The sequence below is a fragment of the Bactrocera dorsalis genome, chromosome 1, assembly GCF_023373825.1.
Source record: "Bactrocera dorsalis isolate Fly_Bdor chromosome 1, ASM2337382v1, whole genome shotgun sequence".
NCBI lineage: Eukaryota > Metazoa > Arthropoda > Insecta > Diptera > Tephritidae > Bactrocera > Bactrocera dorsalis.
Window position 1 is genome coordinate 77162550 of NC_064303.1, and position 10742 is coordinate 77173291.

The window sequence follows — 10742 nt, forward strand, 5'->3', positions numbered from 1 at the left end:
AACCAATAGAAGACACCGATCTTCGTAACAGAAGAACAGCAGAATAGTCAGAGCAAATAATGAAAAGTATAAATACAGTGGTAATAACTAACATTTGAGTGAAGAAAATTTACATACCCAAATGGAAAATTTTAGTTTAAGTTAAGTTCGGATTAGTTTTAGTGTGCAAGACAGACAGTTGCAAATGTTTTACCACTACCATAAGAATACGCCTGGATTTGATTCTAGCAAGTTGCAAGAGTATAAAATGTTCGTTTACTTACGATTTTATCCCTTCCTTACTTGTTTTTAATATCTCTAAATTTATACCGTTTGGTATTTCTAAATTTATATCTTGTAGCGTAGCGATGATTTCGGCACAAAAACAGTTACATTTAGTTAAGCAATGATGTTTCATGGATCTGAAATAAATTTACCGAAATTTGGGTTGAGTTAACACAAGGAAATAATTATTTTTAATGTAAGGCATTACTACAGCGGCAGTTCATAATTGAAACCATGGATATTAAAGAAAAACAGGATATAACAGAAAACAATTTTTAAAGTCGCCCGTAAAAAATATTTAACAATACACAGAACATAGATATTACATCTAAATTTAACTGAATATTTACGCCTACCTTTTGGTGAAAATTTATTACGTGGCATACCTCTTACAGTCTTATGTCACATTCTGAAAATGGACGAAATCGGACCAACTCCACGTCTAATTTCCATATAGCACAATTTTAAATTCTAGTTCAGGTACACAAATCAAGAAGCAATTATAATAACGGGATAAAACTTTGTACGAATAATGTCTGTAGGATGTGCCACCTTGTGACCAAAAATTGTTTAAATTCAATAAAACTGTTCAAGCCCCTAGGTGCTGAATATTTAGACCCCGGTACCTATAGTTGACTTTTGATCGAAAATGTCGGCCAATGTGTGATTTACATAACTAAAATTAAGGGAGATTCCTTCTCTTTTTATGGTTTGTCTGTATGTCCAAAATGGGTTGAATCGGACCAATACTTCCCTTAGTCCCCATATACTCAATGTAAAGATTTTCGAAACTCCGAGTTACTTTGAATCGCATATATCGAGCGTGGTTTGCTCATAACAGTGTATCTTTGTGCCTAAAATAGATAAAATTGGCATAGTCCCTATATAACTAATATCAAAATTTTCGAACATCCGACTGACTTTACATAATTGGTTTCAGTCAAAGTGTCCCTTGTTGCCGGGATCCTCTGTACCAAACGACACATCGGTATCTTAATTTAGCCTTTAGTTATGAAACTTTATAGGGTTTCGTTTAATGTTATTTTGTGGGCGTGGCAGTTTATTTAAAAAGAGCTTCGTTTCATGTTGTCTATAATACCGGTCTACAGTATTTTTGAGCACGGCTTAAATATACCTTATTTTTGTTGTATTTATACTTCAAAATCGAATTAGAATAAAAAATAGTTCTGGATTTGCTATATAAAATTAAAAAATTTAACTCAATCAAAATACTAAACAATTTTACATTTAAATAATTTATTATATTAAAAGATATTTGGGATTCATTCTTACAAAAAAAATTTTGAATTATACCTCAAATGTTTAAAAGTGAACAGTTTAAATTTTCATGTCATGGTCTACTAATGCTCTCATTAATTTTCAAATATACTGCCCTTGGGAACGTATCTCAAATTCTATTATATATTGATGAAAGCGTTCTTCTCGCTCTTCCGAATATGTAAGCTTCCCTATTATAAATTTATTTAAATAAATTAGAAACATTTTATATCATTTTTATGTCACTGATCAGGTCGACATAATTTCAGCCTAATGATTTCCGAAGGAACCATGCACTGCTGCCTCTTTTGTATCTGGTATTGGATCGGTAGCAGATCATGGTTTCTTTCTTTTTTCTTTCTTTTTTGCCCTTGAGTAAATTAATAATGCAAATATAACAGTTAGAAAAACTCAAAAACTGTCAAATCGCTAAAATTATTTAAAAAGCAAATAATTCCGATTTTACTTGTGTAATAAGAGTTGTACTGAATTTAATTTTCTGAAACTGTTTAACTAATCACAATAATTTAATGTGCACTTACGGTCATGAATATATAAATCTATTAAATTATGTAGATATCACCAAACATCACGAAAAAACGGTAAACGATATAAAAGATGTGTTACGGAAAGAAGGTTTTTTAAATTTCCAATATTTTTAGAGAATTTCAAACATATCAATTGTGCATTGTATTGACGAGACGTCGATATCTAATGATGTAGCAAAAGATAAATATGTAAGAAAATTAGAGTATAAATCCTTTGTATCAGATATGGAAGATGATGACACTCTTGTTTTAATGCTTTGTGATTAAAAATGTTTAAATGGAAACGATATGATAAAAGAAGCATTTCTCAGGATATTTTCACTTTATTGGTGTTTAAAATGTACTGATTATAATGAACATTTCCATTCTTAACATTATATGTATGTTAAATTATGCTTTAATGAACTATACCATTAATTTGGATTTATATATTTACTGGAAACATGGATATATAACTTCGTATCGGCCCATATCTCTCCAGCCTATACTTTCAAAGCTTGTGCTTGAGCTTGCTATACGTCTAAACAGCAAAATTAAAAAAAAGCTATTACCAGAGTATCAGTTTAGCTTCGCTCCTTCTCACTAAGACTAAGAGCATAAAGCTACTCCAGTTAATGAAAACGCTTTTGAAGAAAAAAGTTTGCGGGACTACGTTCCTCGACGTTCCTAAAGCTTTTGATAAAGTTTGCCATGGCGCACTGCCAAACAAAATTGACATTTTTTTACCAAAACCATTTTAAGATTACTTAACAGCATACCTTTCGGACTGTTTTTTTTCGAATTAAACACAGATACATACAGCCGTTGACAGCTAATTAGAAACGCTCCCTTTTTTGTAGGTTATTTACATATATTCGTCAAAGTCTTGCATTGTTCGTGTTAATATATTTGTTACTAAATTCACTCTGTTTTGTAGTTGTGAAGTTAAAGTTCTTTTAATTTTTAACTAAATAGTAAATGCGTTACGATATAGAAGGTGAATTAAGTGCGACAGCTAATGAGAAACAGTTTTTTAAAATATTAGAATTCCTTCTGGTGCTAATTTTTATTAGCAATACGAGTATTATTGATTTCTGGTAAAGATGTATTTCAAAGTTGTGGTTTTTTAATGAGGAAAAAAAAGCTGGAAAAGCTGCCGCTGTACACCTAGCCTTCGCAGCTGCATTTTTAACCTTCGTCGGTCTGGAGAGATGTGCAAAGAAATTTTGAATAAAATCAAAATATCAAAAAAAAAAATTGTTTTGAATGTCCATAAGCATATTCAGAATTTCAAAAATGTTTTCTTAATATTGCACGCAAAGAAAAAACTTGAAAAACTTCAACAGAAATATACCGCAGAACTACCGCTGTCTATCGAGGTGACCCAAAAAAAAAGTTCCACTGACATTCTACGTGAAATTCAAGACGAATAAAATGTCCAAACATCCAAGAGAACAATTGCCCAGCGTTTGATCGAATATGGACTTTTAAACAAGGAGAAATACGTCCACATCCTAAAAAATTTTAAGTTGCCATGGTCTGAGGAAAATTTGCATGTTATAAGGAAGATAACAATTCAAAGCATGCGTCTAAGTTGACACAAAAGTTTTTTTTAATGAAAATTCTATTTGGAACAGATGTGAAGCAGTATTATAGTAAAAGAGTTAAGCAACAAAATACTAACTAACCGTGCGATTCTGTACTGTGATATAGTCTCAAGTCTCTAAATTTGAGATTTTAAGTTAGAGACAATTTTTGAGACTTGCGACGATTTTGCTATTCTGTAAGTGACAGTCACAAAATCTATTACATTTCATTATTCAGAGATGTTTTTACACTTGAATGAAAATAAATATGTCGATAACAAATATTAAATTATCTATAACATAATCAAAAAACGTAATTATCAATAAAAATAAAAATATATGTTGACTTTGTTTAATAATATTTACGAAATTGATTTATTTTTAACCCTTTTCATGTTTGAGTTGCTTACAAAATATAAAAAACGGCAACCCATTAATATCTATGATGATCTCTATTCAGTATATTCATAATGGCAGAAAAGAGTTTTTTTTTAGTTTTGTGACCTGCTAACTATCAGGTCTCAAATTTGAGGCAATATTTAGAGACTAGCGCTAGAAACAGTTTAGTGAATAGTAACTAGTCACAAATTGAGACTTTACCTCAAAATGTCTCAAATAGAGACTAGAGACTGGTTACAGAATCCCGCTATAAAAGTAAGCAAGTTTTTGTAATATCAATGCAATAATGGCACTGCTGTTTTGTCTGTCTGGTAAACTAATTATTACTAGTTGTTTTTGTTGGATTATGAAATTGCGAGGCACCCACTTTGAACGGAGCTTCGGCCTCTTTAAAGCACCATTGTCCTCGGTGCTCATTTCGCCTATTTTCAGCTTAGCTAATATCTTTTCAACGGTGGATTTCCTTCAGCCCAAATTCAACAGTGTTTTCCCCCAAAAAGTAATGCTTTATTAACACACGAAATGCTTTATGATCCATTTTTTTGCAAACTAACACAACTTGTTTCTCAAAAATGCTATATCTCATTAACTAATAGTTATAATCCTACTATAGAAACCACATAGATGGTAGTAGTAGTATTATCTATGTATCAGCCACAGTGAAGCTTGGACAGGTCCTCTAGTATGATATAATATCACAAAAATGCACTAGACCTTAATGCCAAATGCACATGGCACGGCAAATTACCTCCAGATTTTTTATTACGCATACCGAGAAACAGTAGGTTTCCAAACCATCAAAACTAGAGATTTTGCCATAGGCCGCGTGAAGATTCTCACTACTTTTCCCCTCACACGTACTTATACGTGTGATCATACATCTCTGTTGCGATCATTTTGAAGTGTCATATAAAAAAGTATATCTGACCTGCTCTAATATCCCCAATCGACAGCCGATAAATAGATTAATTATATAAATATGCACCCCTATCATGCATTTCGATTACGTTCCCGCTCTACGCTCCGCCGGAGTCGAAATTAGGTATCATGCGTTACGATTGGATTGAAAGAAGAAGAGGAAGAGCTATAACTCTTTCGAAATCAGCTGTTTGCTTTGAAATATGTGAAACTGGAACATAACAAAGCAAAAATACACAAATTACTGCTGTTCAAAGAAAATAGATAAAAGTAAAATTTTTATATTGTTATTATTTTTATTAAACGTAACTATGGAATCTTTATCCGCGGCGATATTACTGGTTGAGGAGGAGAGCAGCGCATCTCAGAATGCTGGGGTGAGAATTGAAAGGAGAAGATTACGAGATATGTGCGATCCCTTCCAGATGAATGATGGGCTGTAAGTAATTGCACGTGAAAGTAGACATTTTTCTTACAATTTCTTTACTTATTTAGATTCAGAAAAACTTTCGTCTGAATAAGGACGAATGTCCTAGATACGTTTGCGGAAGAAACGACGGCAAGTAAATTTGATGCTACCTCTTTCCAAAAAGCCTGCACATCTTCCTTAGGACGCTGGTGGAAACCGTTGGCTATATCTAGCTTACTCTCCATCATATCTGCCAATTTTCCATATTGCTCTGGTGTTGTTGTTTTTGACCTGAAAGCATATCAAAAAACATCACTAAAACTGGAAATATCGTGTGTTTTACAACTCTTAAATACAAGTTTTACTTACATTTTTAGAAAATTAAAAAAAAATCACGCAAATAATAAAATTTTCTCAGCAAAATAAAAACACAAAAAGTTCTCCGCCAACAAAATTGCAACTTAGCAAAACGGAGCTACGAACGAAATGCATGATAGGCAGAATTGTAAATTTCGAAGTAGAACTGAACGGGAACGGAACGCATGATACCAAAGTCGCCAAACGGAGAAAATTTCAATCCAAGTCGAAATGCGTGATAGGGGTGATGATAGTAATATATGAAAGAAAAGATTAATATTATCTGAAAAAACAAGAAAATATATTAAATACAAATAGAATTGACTCTGAATGAAAGATTATTTATATAAAAATCATAATAATATCTGAAAGAAAATAATAATATTATCTGATTATTTAAAATAGAAAACAAACATTTGTTTTCACATATTATATTGGATTGTGCAGGCCGCATTAAACGCATAAAATGCATACTTATGTATGCATATATTTTTGCGTATTATTATGGGGGTATTCTCATGTAATCACTTCGAAAAATTATTTTTTTTTAGATATTTTGACAGTAAGACCTATTGAAAACATGCTGTGAAAAATTCTAATTCTATATCTAAATGTGAAAAGACCGAAATTCATAGTATTTGATAAGTTACAGCTCATAGTCGCCGATGTGTCGTAAGCGACTGTCTACCAGGCGCCATGACAAGTCTGCAGCTGCTACGTTTCTAAACGCATTTTTCTCGAATCATCATTTTCTGAAACTGTCATGGTCCTAAAAAAAAGTATTCAACCGATTTACATATGTTCTTCTACTCATCTATAGTTATCGTCCCTACCAGAATCGTTTATTTTCGAAACTATTTTCATATGTTTTTAAACGATTTTTTAACGAAAAAAGAGATTTTCGTGACTTTTTTTTGAAGTTGGACATTTTTTTTAAATGAAATTGATTATATTTGGGACGATAGTCGCAGAACTACTGAATAATAATCCATTAGATTTTTTTATTTCAGACAACATGAACAGTCGCTATCACCATGACCAGTGAACTACTTTTTTTTGTTGGAGACTACATTGATAAAAAAAAAAACATTATTAAAAATGTAAAAAACGAAAAAAAAAATTTGTACATTTCCAAATACAAATAAAAATATATTAAAAAATTAAAATGGTTGAATTTTGTTGTCGCATAAAAAAAAATTCCTAAAAAGTGGTAAAATGTATGCGTTCACAGGAGAGTACCCTCTTATATTGGACTGCGCAGTCCAATTTCAAACAACACACACTTATTTTCACATATTTACTTAAATATTTATATTTGCTGCTTCTGATGATATTGCTGCTGCTGCTATTTCCAATTCATTCTGATTTCCAATTCTTTAAAAACAAATGAAGTAATTATTTGCAATTATTTAAAAAAATAATCACATAAAATTCATTCACTTACGTTCTTGTTGTACGAGCACGAATGACATGTGTCTTTCAATCGTTTTTTTATTACCCTTTTTGAGATTTTCTTTTGGCACTATTGACAATTTTGTTTTCTCATTCGCACTCATTCAAATAAAACAAAAAATTAAAGAAACTTTTTTCATCGCATCTACAAAAACAAAAACAAAAAAAATAACCCGAACATGTGCGTTCGTGTTAGTGCATAGAGAAAAAAATGTGTAAGTTGTATTGAAATATTTAAGAAAAGTGGTTAGCCGTGGCTGGCAGGGAAAAATTCGATTTTGACAGGGCATCATGAAGCAAAGGCTGCAGAAAAAAAAGAAATTTGAATTTTTTCTTAAAATTTCTTGACGCGCGATGATTAATGCTTCTACAAATGTATGAAAATAATGTTAATAAACTAATTCGACGACGACGATGCTGGGGGGTTAAAAACGCGTCGCTCACCGCTTTTATTCAAGTAATTCACGTTGAAGTAAAAAACTCAATTCGTGACTGTAATACCCGAGACAGACATGTAGTAACAATACCATATATGATACAAATACCATATGTGTGTCACCAAATACTAGCAAAATACCATTTGAGCAATGTTGTATTTTGCTGGTAACAATACTATGATGTTTCATTCAACATAGCTAATACCTGAGACAGACATGTAGTAACAATACCATAAATGGTACAAATACGATATGTGTGTCACCAAATACTAGCAAAATACCATATGAGCAATCTAGTATTTTGCTGGTATAATACTATGATGTTTCATTGTGGTATTTGCAGAGAACGTACAATATAGAGAAGGTTCAACTACGGACAAGCGTGTGAACTGTCAAGAGCCATGAATTTTCTATTAGTGGATTTCACCACTTTTGGCTCGTCAGGAGAAATTTTAACAGAAATGAGTGAACAGAGCTGAGAATTCAATGAAAATTATGCTCTGAAATATACATTGCTTTTACAGACGCATGTTGGCCTTTTGGCTTATATTTTTATACGTTTATATGCTATCACATCAATTGATATGAATATCTTTTTGCGAATTTTTGTAAATTCAAGCAAAATTGATTACATTTAATAATAACGTTATCAACGCTATGCTATTTTCAAGGTAATATTTGTAGTTAATATCCAAATAAATGCTACACTTTTAATATTTCTTATCTTTGATAATATATTATAATTTCGTATGCATGTACATAAATATGCTATATACTTATGTATATGAAATACTATCGTAATATCCTAAAACATAATATATTACAATAATAATTTATGTATGTATGTAAATCACACCTCTTATCATTTAAAACTTTCATACGCATCTATCCTGCAGATATGAATGTAATTACAAATCAATTTCAAATCAAGATATCATTTATCAGTAATATAAAAAGCGCGCGCTTCTCTATATTTACGTACACACATATGTTTGTATGTGCGTATGACATTCTCACACAAAAAATGTATTCGTACGCATGTAAATCAAAAAAATACAAACATTCTTCTGGAAAAACAACAATAGTTTCAAAAATCATCATACACACATACTTACAATATGAGTACACACGTAAATATGTGCGTATGACATTCCCACAATGCATACACAATATACATACTCACATGCGTTCACATATGAATATGTCCCCCGCAAAAATTACAAATATTGTTCTACAAAAACAAAATCGTTTGAAAAATCATCAGAAACCAATATGGCCGACGTCAAAATTTATAGTAAATTATACAACAACAAAATTTTCATTCATGAACGCAAACGTACTTTCAAAAATCATATTCGATTCATTCATAAAAGCAGATGCCATTACATCTCCCCGAGCATGCCTTGCCTACAAGCGTCTTTTCGCGACGATTTCAAAAGCTAAAATTCATAAATTGAATATATTTCTGAAATTTTATGGAAAAAAGTGACAACCCCGCAAATATATATCTAGAATAAAATTGCCACCATAGTTTATTTGCCGACTTTTCAAGTCAAGAAATACATATTTCAAAGAAAATATTCAATATTCATCTGATTTATGTGTACAGTCAATCCCGGCTAAGTAGTACTCCGCTTAAATGAAAATCAAATCCCCCCCTCATCACTTTTAACAGCCTATATTATATTTTGCTGCATCTCACGGGCTTTTTTTTTTAAATACATAGAAATTATTGTTTTAAGTACCACTCGCTTAAGTATCCACACAATCTCTTATGTGCCATATTATATTTTTATTTTTACAAACCACAAATATCTGCATCTTTGATTGTGGCACATAACCGGGATTGACTGTATTTGTCAAGGAATGTAAAAAATATTTTGTAATTCTGAAATATTTTTACGCAGCTGCGTCGATATGTATGGAAGCTCACGCACAAACATACATACATATTTATGCTGGTTTGTAGGCGGAGCTGTACAGCGGCAAGGAAAGCGGTGACAATCGGCGGCCATTCGTTTATTTTTTTCGGCATAGCTTGGACACACAATGTTTGACTTTTTTACAAAACGTGAAGTTCGGCAATTTGTTGTCCGTGGCAACGGAGTTTTTGTATGAAACAATGGGTGTGTATATTTACACACAAATTGGTGTGTAGACAAATTTACAAACATTATGCGAAAGATTCTTTCAAATTTGTTTACATGAACACACAATTACATACATACATATGTGAATATGTGAACTTTATGCGTACGGTTTTTGAAATCTGTTTGCATGTACACATAATTACATATATGTACATATGCATATGACTTTTAAGATTTTATCAAAAAAAAATTATCATTACGGGTATGGTTTTTAAAAATCTGTTTATATGTACATATGTACACATAATTACATCCATATGCGAATATGTGCGTCGGCTTGGTCTTCAAAATGTTATCAAAACCTCTAATGCTCAATATATACTCGTACATATGAATGTATATTTGTTTAGGTAATAATGGAAATATGGCTTTATTATAAATTCCAACAGATTTAATGGAATTTATCATTAAATAGGTCAAATCGCACATACATACATACATAGCTTTGTTATCAAATATATGGAGAATATCCATAAATTATATCCATAGTCGTTTGCAGATATGAAAATCTGTAAGCGTACATTTCTAAACATTAAAATTAGCATTATTTTTCTCATTTAAAACTGAAAATGCTCAATTCTGCTATTTTCGACGCTCCTGTTGAATATTGGTGAAATCCACTAATAGAAAACTCAACCCCTCATTTTGTGGTGAAATCCACTAATAGAAAATCCAACCCCTCCAAAAAGAGGAACATTTTGACAATCGGCACACCCTGAACCTTCTCTATATTGTACGTTCTCTGTTACTACGTTGGTGACACACATGGCAGAGAACGTACAATATAGAGAAGGTTCAGGGTGTGCTGATTGTCAAAATGTTCCTCTTTTTGGAGGGGTTGAGTTTTCTATTAGTGGATTTCACCAAAGCTATGTATGTATGTATGTGCGATTTGACCTATTTAATGATAAATTCCATTAAATCTGTTGGAATTTATAATAAAGTCATATTTCCATTATTACCTA

General features: G+C 31.6%; 1 long non-coding RNA gene across 1 annotated transcript; it reads left to right on the forward strand.

The window, feature by feature from the left end:
* Positions 1-4285: 4285 nt before the first annotated feature.
* Positions 4286-5666, forward strand: LOC125777086 (uncharacterized). The gene is made up of 2 exons (XR_007422094.1): positions 4286-5411; positions 5468-5666. It is a non-coding gene; the product is annotated as an uncharacterized LOC125777086 (long non-coding RNA).
* Positions 5667-10742: the final 5076 nt, after the last annotated feature.